A 13,696-nucleotide genomic window follows, 5' to 3' on the forward strand; every position below is an offset into this window, starting at 1 on the left:
GTCGCCATGAAAAAGGAAGTGGCTGTAACTCAGGCAAACAATGTCCGATCTGCCTCAAACTTCACAGGTGTGATAAGAGTCTGGTCCTGAACACATGTCAGTGCCCATATTCAGTTATAGTCATAGCGCCACCTGATGACAACAGGAAGTGACATGTTTAACACTGTTACGGACTCCTAGCAACATATTAAAAAGCATTAGCAAGTTTTAAATAGGCTAGCAACATGCTACAGTCATGCTACAACATGCTAGCAACACTTAGCTAAGAGCTAATGCATGCTATTAATACAAAGAAAAAGAAAATTGCTGTAACTCATGCACACAATGTCCAATCTGACCCAAATTTAATATTCAACATGCTACGAACATAGTAAAGCATGCTAACAACACTTAGCTAATATGCTAAAGCATGCTAATAATACTATAAAACAGGAAGTTACTTTAACTCGGGCATACAATGTCCAATCTGCCCCAAACTTGACATGTTTGATAAGAGTCCTGGACTGAACACATGCCCATGCCCGTATTCAGTTATAGTCATAGCGCCACCTGCTGGCAACAGGAAGTCACATGTTTAATACTGTTGTGGATGCCTAGCAACATTTTAAAAATATCAACACGTGTTAAATAGGGTAGCAACATGCTAGAAACATGCTAAAACATGTTAGCGACACTTAGCTAAATGCTAAAGCATGCTCTTAATGCAATGAAACAGGAAGTTACTGTAACTCAGGCATGCAATGTCCAATCTGCCCCAAACTTAACAGGTTTGATAAGAGTTCTGGTCTGAACACATTTACATAACAATATTCAATTATAATCATAGCGCCACCTACTGTCAACAGGAAGTGATGTTTAACACTGTGATACACTATTAGCAACACACAAAAATAAGCCAGTGAGTGCTAAACTTGCTAAAAACACACTCAAAGCTTCATATGTTCGATAAGAGTCCTGGCCTGAACACATCTAAAGGCCAATATTCCATTACAATTATAGCGCCACCAGCTGGCAACAGGAAATGACTTGTCTTACACTAACTCAAGCATACCATGTTCAATCTGCACCAAACTTCATATGTTTGATAAAAGCGCTGACCTGAAGACGTCTACATGCCAATATTCAGTTATAGGCATAGCGCCACCAGCTGGCAGCATGAAGTTTGGCACATCTAAATGACTTTGATATATTCCTCCTAAATTTACTATGTTAAAAGCATAGTGCCCACCGTTCGCTGTTTCCCTAAAGCCACCGGTCGGCGGTGAGCCCGGGTGCGAGGGCCCGTTCATCGCTGCTTGCAGCTTTAATTCATTTTGTAATTCATCGTAATTTATTTTTCAAATTCATTTCTAGACAGCTTTCCAAATGAACTACAGCAAGTGATAATATGTATTCCTTTATATGGTGACCTGCAGTAGATCAGGCAGCAGAAATGCAGAGAATCAACACCATTATGTGTGAAACAGAGAAACCTATTAAACACAGATATTAGTTACTGAATACAAGAGTTATGGGGTACATTGTGCTTGATATTGCCCTGAAAAGCAAATATTGTTTATTTGTGCAAATTTAGGTACCAGTTATTTTGTATTTATTTACTTATTTATCAAATACTCAACGTCAGTACAGAGTGACGTCCTCACCCACAGACACAGATATGGACTCATCGGAGCCTGACACTTTTAAATGGATAAAAATAAAAAAAATATCAGCATATTTTATAAAATATTAAGTTAACTTTCTATGCATTTCTAACATACTTGATTGAGCACCAGAGAGACACATATAAGAAAACAGAAAGAAAAATTAAATCTATGTGTCACACTTTTACACTCCAATAACTTTTTTCTCAGGCTTTCTAAGGCAGAGTTTATACATACATATATATATATACATATATAGCACATAAAGAAAAATGTGACAGAGCTTTTTGCTTAAAACTAAAACGTAATGCACACAAATTACTTCATAATCAAAGATAAGTATGTGACCTGTCTGCTATTGACTGATTGATCTTTTCACTGCAAATTACTGATACAAATATGAAACTATAAATAATAATAATAATAATAATAATAATAATAATAAATATAGTAAATTAACAGATTAACATATGCAAAAGACACTTGTTCTGAGTACTTCATTTTTACAAATTTACAAAAAAATTAGAACAGACACTGTCTTTAACTGGTGATGCCTCGCCGTCAAATGCAGGTAATTGGTCCATTTCACAAAACTCTTCTGTTTTCTGTTAAAGACAAGATTTTACATTTTAAATTAATGTAATTATGCTTTTGTTTTTCAAAAAAAGAAAAAAGAAAGAAAAGAAAGAAAAACTTTTTTTTTTAAATCCATGTGATGTCTTACCTCAGGATTATATTTATGTCTATATTTCTCCTCTTTGTTTTTCTTTTGCCTCATTCTGTATTAAGAAAAATAAACACTTTTCGCTTTTCACAAGTTACTGCACATATTACCAAACATTATGAACTGAATAATCTCTTATTAAAGGGATAGTTCACCCCAAAAAAAAAAGAAAATTCTGTCATTAATTACTCACCCTTATGTCGTTCTAAACCTGCCAGATTCCTTCATTCATCTTTAGAATACAAATTAAGATATTTTTGATGAAATCTGAGAGCTTTCTGACCCTGCATAGACAGCCACGGAATTTCACACGTTCAAGGCCCAGAAAGGTAGTAAGGACATTAGTGACATCAGTGGTTCAAACCGTAAGGTTTTATGGGATTGGAACGAGATGAGGGTGATTAATTAATGAGAGAATTTTCATTTTTAAGTGAACTATCCCTTTAAAAGCATTAATGCAAACAAGCATTTACTCCAAGTATTACAGGAAAACAGTTTGAATATATAGACTTACTGTTTGTTGACAGACCTTTATGCAAATGACTGCATACATACAAAGCTGGATTAAAAGGACTTCCAGGCACCACAGTACATAACTAAAACCTAAAACAAAAAGCGACAAATCCAGTTTATACTCACAGAAAGTGAATATTTCTACAACCATGCCGATTCAGAGGGGGACATTCAGACATTCAGAGGGGAAGACAACCATGCTCAGATCCTCCACTGTACTGAAGGATCCTTAGATCCTTCCATGCAAATTATTGTGTTGTGTTTAAATTTTATATTTGTTTTTAATTTCATTTATAATCATTTATTTACATAATTATTCATAATCATTTTACAATCATTAGTCATTCACATAATTCATATTTAATTATTTATTTGATTATTTAAGTATTTATCATTTATTCATTTATATGTTTTTATATTTTATATTTCTTATTATTTTCCTTGCTTATGTATTTTCATTATTGTTCAGTTCCATGATTGTGGGGTTTCATGAATTGTTTGGTCTAAGAAATAGATAACGGGGATGTTTATGGAAATTCAAGGTTTATGGGATGTTAAATCCGTTTGATATATCATTGTTCTTTGAGCTGTACTCCCCAGACGAAGTTTGAACATTGAGACATACGCAACTAAAACTGTTCAATAAATTCTGTTATACCTTTTTTACCATCATCACTTCGTCTCCTGCTTCTGCTCTTTTCTGGCTTTCATCGATCAACTTCATAACTGACAGAAACCTGCTTGTTAGCGGGGTTGGGGTAACTACAGCTTGCTGACTAGTTGTCCTGTTACCGAAAGACTGATATATTTCTGACGGGATCTGGTGTCCGGGGCTGGATCCTGATTGTCTGGCGTGGGGACCTGATCTAACAGTACATTCACCATTTACTGAGAACAGACACGCAACAGTGAAAACTGTTATAAAATATTTACATATTTCAAAAATGAACGCCCGGGACATATAGCTGTGAAAATGTATTTGATTTCTCTTTCTTTCTTTCTTTCTTTCTTTCTTTCTTTCTTTCTTTCTTTCTTTCTTTCTTTCTTTATTTCGCTTCCATATATATATCATACTAAATAGGATCTCCAATCGAAATACAACATTAAACAAAGGCAATCTTTTTTGTATTGTATTGTAGCAGAAAAGTGAAACCCTTAAACTTAAAGGAGAAATCCACTTCCAGAACAACAATGGACAAATAATTTACTCACCCCCGTGTCATCCAAGATGTTCATGTCTTTCTTTCTTCTGTCGTAAATAAATTATGTTTTTTGAGGAAAACATTTCAGCATTTTTCTTTATATAATGGACTGATATGGTGCCCTGATTTTGAACTTTCAAAATGCAATTTAGATGCAATTCACCTACTCAGCTGGACTTTACTCATATGCCTTGGATCATTGTCTTGCTGCATAATCCATTTGTGATTGACCTTCATTGAGCAGTTTAAAATATAGTATGAGATTATGAGATACACACAAAAACAGAAGATATCAGGATGGGGCAAACACTTCTTCTGTCACTCCAGGTCATGCAATATCTCTTTCTGTTCTGATCTACAGGTAAATTGCCTTCTCACCTGTTTGCAGAATCAGTTCTGTCATCAGTCCAGTAGAGTTCATTAGAACAAGAACTACTGCTCCAAACAGGTACAAAATATGTAACGTAAGATAAACATTTAAAAATACATTTACTTATGATGCATCACAAGAAGCATTTAAGATATTTGATCATGATCACATGCACCAAGGGAAAAAATGAGAGTCAAATATCATGAGTTTAAATCAGTGTGTTTCCTGTTTGGCTGCAAAAACATCAAACATCAGACGTCAGATCACAGACTGAATAACTGAACCAGATCCTCAAGCTTAAGAAACATTGATACTCTACCCAGATAATCATATGAAAAGCGTATCATCGACAGCACCTGAAAAAGTCCAACCATGCAAAGCAAAGCGATCTGTAAATAAAAGATGATTTTATTATGAAAGCATAAAAAAAGCAAGTGTAAGCAAGTGCAAGTGTAATCCACAAATGTAAAGAATAATAACAACAATTAAATAAAGGTGACAAATTGTGTATTTTCATTCAAAAATCAATGGTAACTCTCTTTTCATTAGTCTCTCACACAGCCTTTTTTAAAAAAAGCATGACCAAACATTTTTCATTTCAAGTTTTCAACACATCTTCCTTTCTTCCTGCCAAGTGAGCATACAAACTTCCATGCTAACTGGTGTTGGACATGACATTTTGGCAGATAGTTATAACGTATTATAAGTCTCATATCTTGCCATGTTACGCATGTCACTTTACTTAAAGCATACAAAGACCACTTATTTAAGTAATAATAATAATAATAATAATAATAATAATAATAATAATATTTCTCAAAGAGCCATAAGATCAGGTATCAGATCAGATGAATGTGTAATATGACACGTTTGTATTATCAGATTGTTTTGATGGTACTGCATGTCAGCTAGCAGTAATTAGTATTAGTAGTATGCTAAATATATGCTAACACTGTATTTTGATGGTTCCCCAAAAGACATACTGATTATAAGTAACTTTGCAAGTACGTGAACCTGTATTTATATTTGCCTGTTCCGTGTTTTATGTTGCTCAGAAGTGGGTTTAGGGTATGGGTGGGGATAGGTGCTCCAATGAAAGTATACTTTTATATAAAATAATTTATATTTTTACAAATGCAGGGGTCGTGACCAAATGTCAATATGTGAGTGAAAATGAAAGTGGACCGTCTTTATCCCGAATTGTTGTGATACACCTCAACTATTCACAAAGTCTCAAGAGACATTAATGCTCTACATGAAAGATGACATTTAGAGCAATTGAAGTACAATATTTAAGTATATAAAGAAAGGGGGAGTCCGTTTTCTAGTTTGTGGTTTTAGCTACAGTAATTAATTCAAATGTCTGAGCATTTTCCCTCTGTCCTCATAGTTTGTCATGTCAAAATGCAAGTTTAAGATGCTACACCAAACAAAACAAAACAAACAAACAAACAAACAAAAACATATCTTGGGAGTATATAATTTTATATATGCACTGTACTGCATACAAAATGTTATTTTAAAACCTGATAACATCAGGAATATCAGCATACCTTTTTCATTTTCCAGTGTTTTGAAGTACAGAAATAACAGGGGGAAAAGTGCTGCATTCACAACTAACATGATAACTAAACGTATTACATTCCCAATCCACTCTGAACCTGAAAAACATATTGATTTATTTTTTATATTAACTTGTACAATGATTTCGCCATGTTATGTAGAACATACAATATAAAGAAGAAAAAAAAAAAATCCAACAGACGAATTGAATTGAGATGATGATTTCTACCACCATGTGAGACACTTCAAAGTATTTCTGTATTCAACCACTCAAATTAAAACTTATTATTTATAAATATTAAAGTATTCACTACAAAACTTTTTTTAAAACATGTTGATCCAGGAACATGTCTTACTTGGCAAAATCACGGTGACCGTCTGCCTATATATAAATATGTTTTGTTGATCCTGGATCAAAATTACTTTCCAAAAATATAGACTTAATCCAATCCCTACCCCTAAACCTAACCATAACCACAATTTATTCCTAAAATCAAAGGGAAATAATAGCTAATTAAGAAAGGTGTAGAAGCATCAAACTGTTATCCTAAGTCTAAAACTGATATTTCCTGAAAAATTATCCCTCAATTCTGATTGGCTGATTGAAAAGTTGTTCCAGGATCAACAAGGATGTTAATCCAGGAACATGGTGTACTTGGCGAAATCACGTTCACCATATAAATATAACAAAATTAAAATTCTACCATGTAAACATACACTCAAAAAAATGGTTTTGTGCCACTGTTCATTTTACCCAGGTATTTATTGTTAAAACAACACAAGTATATTTCTTTTTCCACCAAAACACTAGTGTATTGTGCTCTATTAATTTAAACTGTTTAAGTTTCCATTTTACTTGATTATCAATCGTTAAACTAACGTAAACGGTTTAATTTCGCCGTTCAAAAAAACGGATATGACGTTTCCAACGCATTTTATGAAGACGGCGCGAAGGAGGTGTATCATGGCGTCGGAGCTAGAAGTACCAGTCAGGTAAGAAAATCTAAAGACTTCTTTGTGTTAAGTCAAAAACTTTAATTTCTGTAAGTGTTTTAGTATGCTTTTAGTGTTGTTTTGCAGACGAGTGTAACTGGTATATTGCGCCGTTAATAGATGATTTCGTGCGGTTTGGGATGTGAACGCGCATATGGACTGTAACGTTCGTGCATTTGTAGGTGTGCTTGTGGAACAAAGGATGCGGCGAATTATTAAAATTCAAAGTGCTTTTCCGTCTTATTAATGATATATAGGCTGTTAAATAAAACCTTCCTGTGCTCTTTCTAGGCTACTCAAGTCCCAGTAAAATTAGCGTTAGCTAAAGCACGAAAGCAAGTACAAATAAAGCCACATTCGACTGCTGCATACTTTTAACATTTTATCTGCTATTCGTTTTTATAACAGCATACATTTGATCACGGGTTTCTTCATCGCTGCCTAATTTTGGCGAAATGAAGGAATGTCACAACTTTACTGAAAAAAACGGAGCAAAAAAAAGTTTTCAACGTCTTTGTCGGAATAAGACATGATCTAACTCATGTTTGTTGGGTTACGAAAAGAAGTTAATTCAAGTGTGCTATTAGTATACTTCTTTTAAACTAAAAATATGAAAGTATACTTTCAGTCTACTTTTTATGTACTTCTCACAAATGTGCTTTATATACTTATCAGAAATATCCTTAAAATAACATTTAAGTATACTTGACTTTAAGTATACTTGACTAGAAAAAGTCTAAATATATTTGAGCTATACTTGTGCTATGAGAATCTGTGTTTTCATTGTTATACATGAGAGATGCTATTACAGATCTTCTGTACAGAATTTCCAAAACACAAGTGAAGAAATCAGAGCAAATGCTTCCACACTTTAAAAAAAAAATGCAAATACATATTTTTCAATTTCCGAAACATTTTGAGTCTCAAATACTAAAAAATGCTATTTTCTTGCAACTATATAAAACCCTTGTCAGACCAACAAAATTACACAAATGTTGTCCCAACTAGTCAAACACAGTTGTCTGAACAAAGAATTTCATATTGTTGAAATTAAGGCTTTGTAAGCTCCCAGCATGCATTGCAGCATGAATAAATTATCCAGTTACTGTTATAAGATTATTGTTTTGCTGTTTGCTGACTTCATTTAAACTTTTTTGTTGTTGTCATTATTGTTAGTTATTTGTTGTACTGTGACGTAAAGATCTCATCTTTTTAATAGTTGCTGATTGTCACCGTTCTTGAGGGTTGTGTATCTAGTTTTGAGGCCTAGATACTTTTGACCACTTACATCCATTCCCTGGACGTCTAATCTTGTGAAATGCTTTATAAACAAAGACAAAGTTGTCCTTGCATATTAGACTAAATTATTCATGTTTTGTATGTTCAGATATTCATATAACAAAATATATACAAATTAATACCTAAAAAGGGATATAGTAGTATACTTGAAATATGATTTAAAGTTCACTTAAAAAAAAAAAAAAACTTGAGTATACTTGCAGTATAAAACTACTAAACTAGCACTTTACTGAGACTATACTTGAAAGTGTACTAAAAATGCATTTAAAAAGTATTTAATTAGTGAACTATTAGTATACTTATCAGTTCACTTTTAGTTCACTTGCAGTACAAACTAAAAACATAGAAGTAAACTAGTTGTGTACTCAAAGTTTACTACTGTTATACTTAAAAGTATACTTTTATATACTAGAAAGTGGGCCAATTTAGTCCCAAGGAGTATTAAAATAGTACACTTAAAAGTATACTACTAGTACGCTGATATCTGTATACTTACTACATTAAGTATACTTAAAAATAGACTTGAACTTTTCTTAAGTATACTTAATAAAATAAACTTGAAGAATACTTCTTTTTGGTAAGGGAAGTGAACCGCTGTATTGCCTTTTCATCCTTTTATAAACAAAAGTAATAAGGGTATTTTGCATTTTCTGTTTTAGAGGAATGCACGCAGTTGTAAATGTGAACTGGTGGATGGTTAAGAAGCTGATGTGTCTTCTAGAAATCTAAACAAGTAAGACACTAAGATATATTGATATATGTTAATACATTTATGTATGCATGTATTTGTTGTGTGTGTGTGTGTGTGTGTGTGTGTGTGTGTATGAAGAGCTCATGTGTATATTTGTATATATTAAGAGTTAATTTGCAAGAACATATAACTCTGTTGTTTTTTTTGTTTTTTTTTAATAATTATTCTGCATTCCAAGTAATATCAATCAAACTGTGGTTGGTTTATTTTGAATGAATATTAAAGGGATAGTTCGCCCATTTAAGACATGAAGTTGTATGCAATCCTTACCAGCACTATAGTGTATACACGCTGACCCACTCTGTGGTCACCTCCCTGGTCAGAGTTCTGGCCGCTGGAAGTTTTTCAAGAAAGTAGTCCCGGTTAGTTTCCGGGGCCTCAAAACTGTTCGTTTTTACGTGAAAAAATTATATGCGTTTCAAAGCTTGATTAATTTACATCACAAAAAACACTCCAGACAAAATTCATACCTCAGTTTTAATCAAATAAAATATTTTGCAAATAAACTCTTCATATGTATATGTTTGTGTGTGTGTGTGTGTGTGTGTGTGTATTTAATGGATACTTTTGACTCATTCCTTTTCTTAAAAATGGTTTGAAGGCAGAAATGTGATGTTTATCATTTTATAAACAATGTTTTTGTGAAAAGCTGTGCCTGAACTATAAATCATGCTTTTTACAGTCATTTTATGACTTTAAATATGCTCCAGATCATGTCCACCCTTTTGGAATAATATACATGACAATAATCACACAAATTTTTTGATCACTGAATTTGTCTTTGCTGTTAAACTATATATGGGTGCTCTTGTAACAAATTGTACTTCATGTGTTTACAGATTTGTGCAGAATATGAGACAGGCAGAATAACCATAGGTCCATTAGTGTCAACTGTCTTTGCCAATGGGTGGATCCACACTGCAAAACTTATGAAGATGATTGCAAAGCGAAGAAGAGTCCTTGGACAAAGCATTAAACCCTCTTGGTCCCCACTACACAGGTAAGAACAGCTACACTCAACAAAAACTTTTGTAATCATGTTAAAGGGGTCATTAGATGCTGTTGATATGATTCTTTAGAGTCTTAATGAGAAGTCCATAGCATACTTTTGTTAAAATTTCTCAGTGGTAGTGTAAAAAAACACCCATTTTACCATATCAAAATCAGCCCTTTTCAAAGTGGGCCATTCTGTTGCATGTTCCTTTAAATACAGTAATGGTGGTCAGACTGTTCTCAGCTCTCACTCGGCTCATTTAGGGCAGGTCTAAGATAAGACGGTCATGTAAATCAGCTATTGTGGGAGCGGCCTTGATCGGTGTGACATCACACCAACTAGAAGCTGAGAATGACCTGATTTGAAAATACTTATAATGATTAAAAAATACCACTGGGTGGATTTTTATCATCATAGGGTGGTTGTGTACACATACTGCCAACATACATATAGGTTCAAACTAGGGCTGGGCGATAAAACGATAACGATATGTATCGCGATAGGCACGTGATCGATATCAATAAAAAATGTGTTCTATAAAACACTGATATTTTTTATTCTTCGTCGGAAGAAAACAGAGGTTGCGAAGCAAGTTTGGTTGCATTAACAAAGGCACTTGCTCTATAACCTAGCAACGTGGGAGTGACAAAATTATTAAATGAATGTCTTGTATTGTAGAATGGACGCTCAGCACCGCCGAGAGTTTCGCGCCATCGTTAAAACGAAACCGAAAGTAAAAAACGCGCGCGCGCATTCAAAAGCAGTTTTCATACCCCACATTTAGAGAGCGACTCCCCAATGTGCGCAAATTAGACTACATAACATATCTAGGCTGTAGGCTATAGGTTGTGTAGTTGTATTTAATGCAACCTTAATATTCATTTCATGCTCCTAAATTTAGTTTTGGTGCTCCTAACTATTTGAAGTTGGGAACACCAGTGCTACCAAGTAAAAAAGTTAATTTCGATCCCTGAACACAAGCAGCAGACCACCATGGAGAGGTACTCTGCATCAGTGCCTTATGACAAAGAATCTAATTGGTACAAAGATATAACGGAGGCAGTGGCATATTTCTCTGTTTATATTTAACACTGCACTATTTTATTACACTTTATTAAGCATTTCTTACATTTTCTTTCATTTTGCACCTTAAATTTTAAGAGATAATTGTTAAGTGTTCATTGTGACTTTAGAATTATGTTTACATTTTAATTATTTGAGTTTTCAATGGTTGTTGACATTTCTGTCTTAATAACTGGGGGGGTTATGATCAGAGGAAGGTTAAGTTTAAAATAAAAATGTTGAAATGTAATATATTTTTCTCCTGTTCCTTATTTTAAATGGGTCATAAAAAAATATCAATAATTATCGATATCGACCGATATGAAACGCTGATATCGTGATACAGTTTTCAGCCATATCGCCCAGCCCTAGTTCAAACAACATGTAAAAGTGAGTTTTGGATCAAATGACCCCTTTAAAACATTGTCTCACCAGCCACTGAGTTTTAGGGTTATGGTCATAGGCATTAACAAAAAAGACATATATAATAAGAATTGGGTTATTAATATAGTAAATATAAAAATATGGTATTACTGTAAACTGACAGATATTGCGAATACATTAGCTTCCCAAAAACAATACATTCTAAAGCAAAGCACTTTTAGTAAAACTTTGATTAGCAAACCTGTAAGACCTTCGTTCATCTTCAAAATACAAATTAAGATATTTTTGATAAAATCAGAGAGCTTTCTGACCCTGCATAGACATCAACACAACTGAAAAATTCCCAAGCCCCGAAACGTAGTAAGGACTTTGATATAATAGTCCATGTGACATCAGTGGTTCAACCATAATTTTACAAAGCTACAAGAATACTTTTTATGGGTAAAGAAAACAAAAATAACTACTTTATTCAACAATTCTTCTCCTCCAAATCATGTATTTTGCCATTATGGAGAGTATCCCGATGCATACACATTGCTTTCCTCTGCAAGCAAACAAGGCCCAGCGCATGCATGTTCTACGTCAGCAGAATCACACGCATGCGTTATGCAAAGAGGTACTCTCGATAATGGCAGAAGACGCAATTTGGAGAAGAATTGTTGAATAAAGTCAATATTTTTGTTTTCTTTGCACACAAAAAGTATTCTCACTGCTTTGTAAAATTATGGTTGAACCACTGATTTTTACACTGTTTTACTGGTGTCCTTACTACGTTTCTGGGTCTGGGAGCATTTCAGTTGCATTACTGTCTATGCCGGGTCAGAAAGCTCCCAGATTTCATCAAAAATATCTTTATTTGTGTTCTGAAGATGAATGAAGGTCTTGTGGGTTTGGAACGACATGAGGGTGAGTAATTAATGACAGAATTTTCATTTTTGGGTGAACTATCCCTTTAGTTGGGAATATTGCTAAAGTCTGCAGGACAGTGACTTTCTGTGCTGATCTGGTCCAGTACTGTTATGGTTTCATTTTCCACTGTAATGTTAGTTAGAGTTCCATCTGAACTGCTTGCCTGCATTTCCTGTAAGGAAATGATCAGACAGAATAATAATGACATTTTTCAAATGTGTTTTTTTTTTTTTTTTTTTTTTTTTTTTTTTAGAAAAATGTAAAGGCTAAATCTCATGAATTTTGTTGTTGTCTGCATCTTTAGACTAATGACGTTGAAGTACCCAAATGAAGACACTAGCAGTGTTATTATGGAGTATATGGTAAGTTGTTTTATTTATTAATTAATTTATTTATTGGTATTTTCAAGGATGATAAATGCTAAGGTAAATTTAATACACAATTTGAGTACTCCATTCTTTTAAATATCCTTTCTAGGATACAGACGTTGGCAGCACTCAGGAGGTGATCCAGAGGAATCATGGGAATCTATGTCATACGATTTGAAGGTGCAGACATTGAAGACAGCACAGCAGATGTTGGAGTGTTGGAAAATAAAGTTCTTCAGGACCTTAGCAGTAAACCCTATGAACAGACATGTTGCTGGGACTGATATATGGACTAAACCTGAACTCCTAAAATCAGGTACACATTTGGAGTACTGCAGAATTTATTTCTGGAGCCAGTTCCTGTTCCTGGATTAAGGTTTGATTGGTTACCTTTGTATGCCAATTAGAAAATGACAGTAGTTTAATATTTCTGTAATTTTGTAATGTGGTTGTAACTGTAATTGTTGCTCTTGTTTAACAAATACACTTGATAATTTGTGACATCTTGTCTTTTGTGATTCATTGCAAAATAATCACACAAAAAATGCTTTGTTGAAGGGAGTAACTTTAACTTGAAATCATTTAGTTAAAGTAACTAGAACCAATTGGATGGAACCACTGTCCATAATTTAAATGAGTTGTCTGAAACAAACTTCCTTATGTTGATAAAGTGAAACATATTTGGCCATTTTTTTTAATAAACCAAAACATGTTCACTAAACTTAACCGGTTTAAGTTACAGGGAAGTGAATAAATTGAGTTGGTTGGACATTACTATTTCACATAAATTCTTCCTCATTCAGCTGTGTTGTCACAACACAAAGAGTTTGCATAGATTCAAGAAATTCCATTCATGTTCATCAAAAACAATTTGGTTGTGTGGAACCACTGTCCATAATTAAATTAAGTAGGTTTAAAGAA

General features: G+C 33.7%; 1 long non-coding RNA gene across 1 annotated transcript; it reads left to right on the top strand.

The window, feature by feature from the left end:
* Positions 1 to 8,951: 8,951 nt before the first annotated feature.
* Positions 8,952 to 13,016, top strand: LOC127161540 (uncharacterized). The gene is made up of 4 exons (XR_007827080.1): positions 8,952 to 9,040; positions 9,898 to 10,058; positions 12,712 to 12,769; positions 12,885 to 13,016. It is a non-coding gene; the product is annotated as an uncharacterized LOC127161540 (long non-coding RNA).
* The last annotated feature ends 680 nt before the right edge of the window (positions 13,017 to 13,696 follow it).

The sequence above is a fragment of the Labeo rohita genome, unplaced genomic scaffold (assembly GCF_022985175.1).
Source record: "Labeo rohita strain BAU-BD-2019 unplaced genomic scaffold, IGBB_LRoh.1.0 scaffold_664, whole genome shotgun sequence".
NCBI lineage: Eukaryota > Metazoa > Chordata > Actinopteri > Cypriniformes > Cyprinidae > Labeo > Labeo rohita.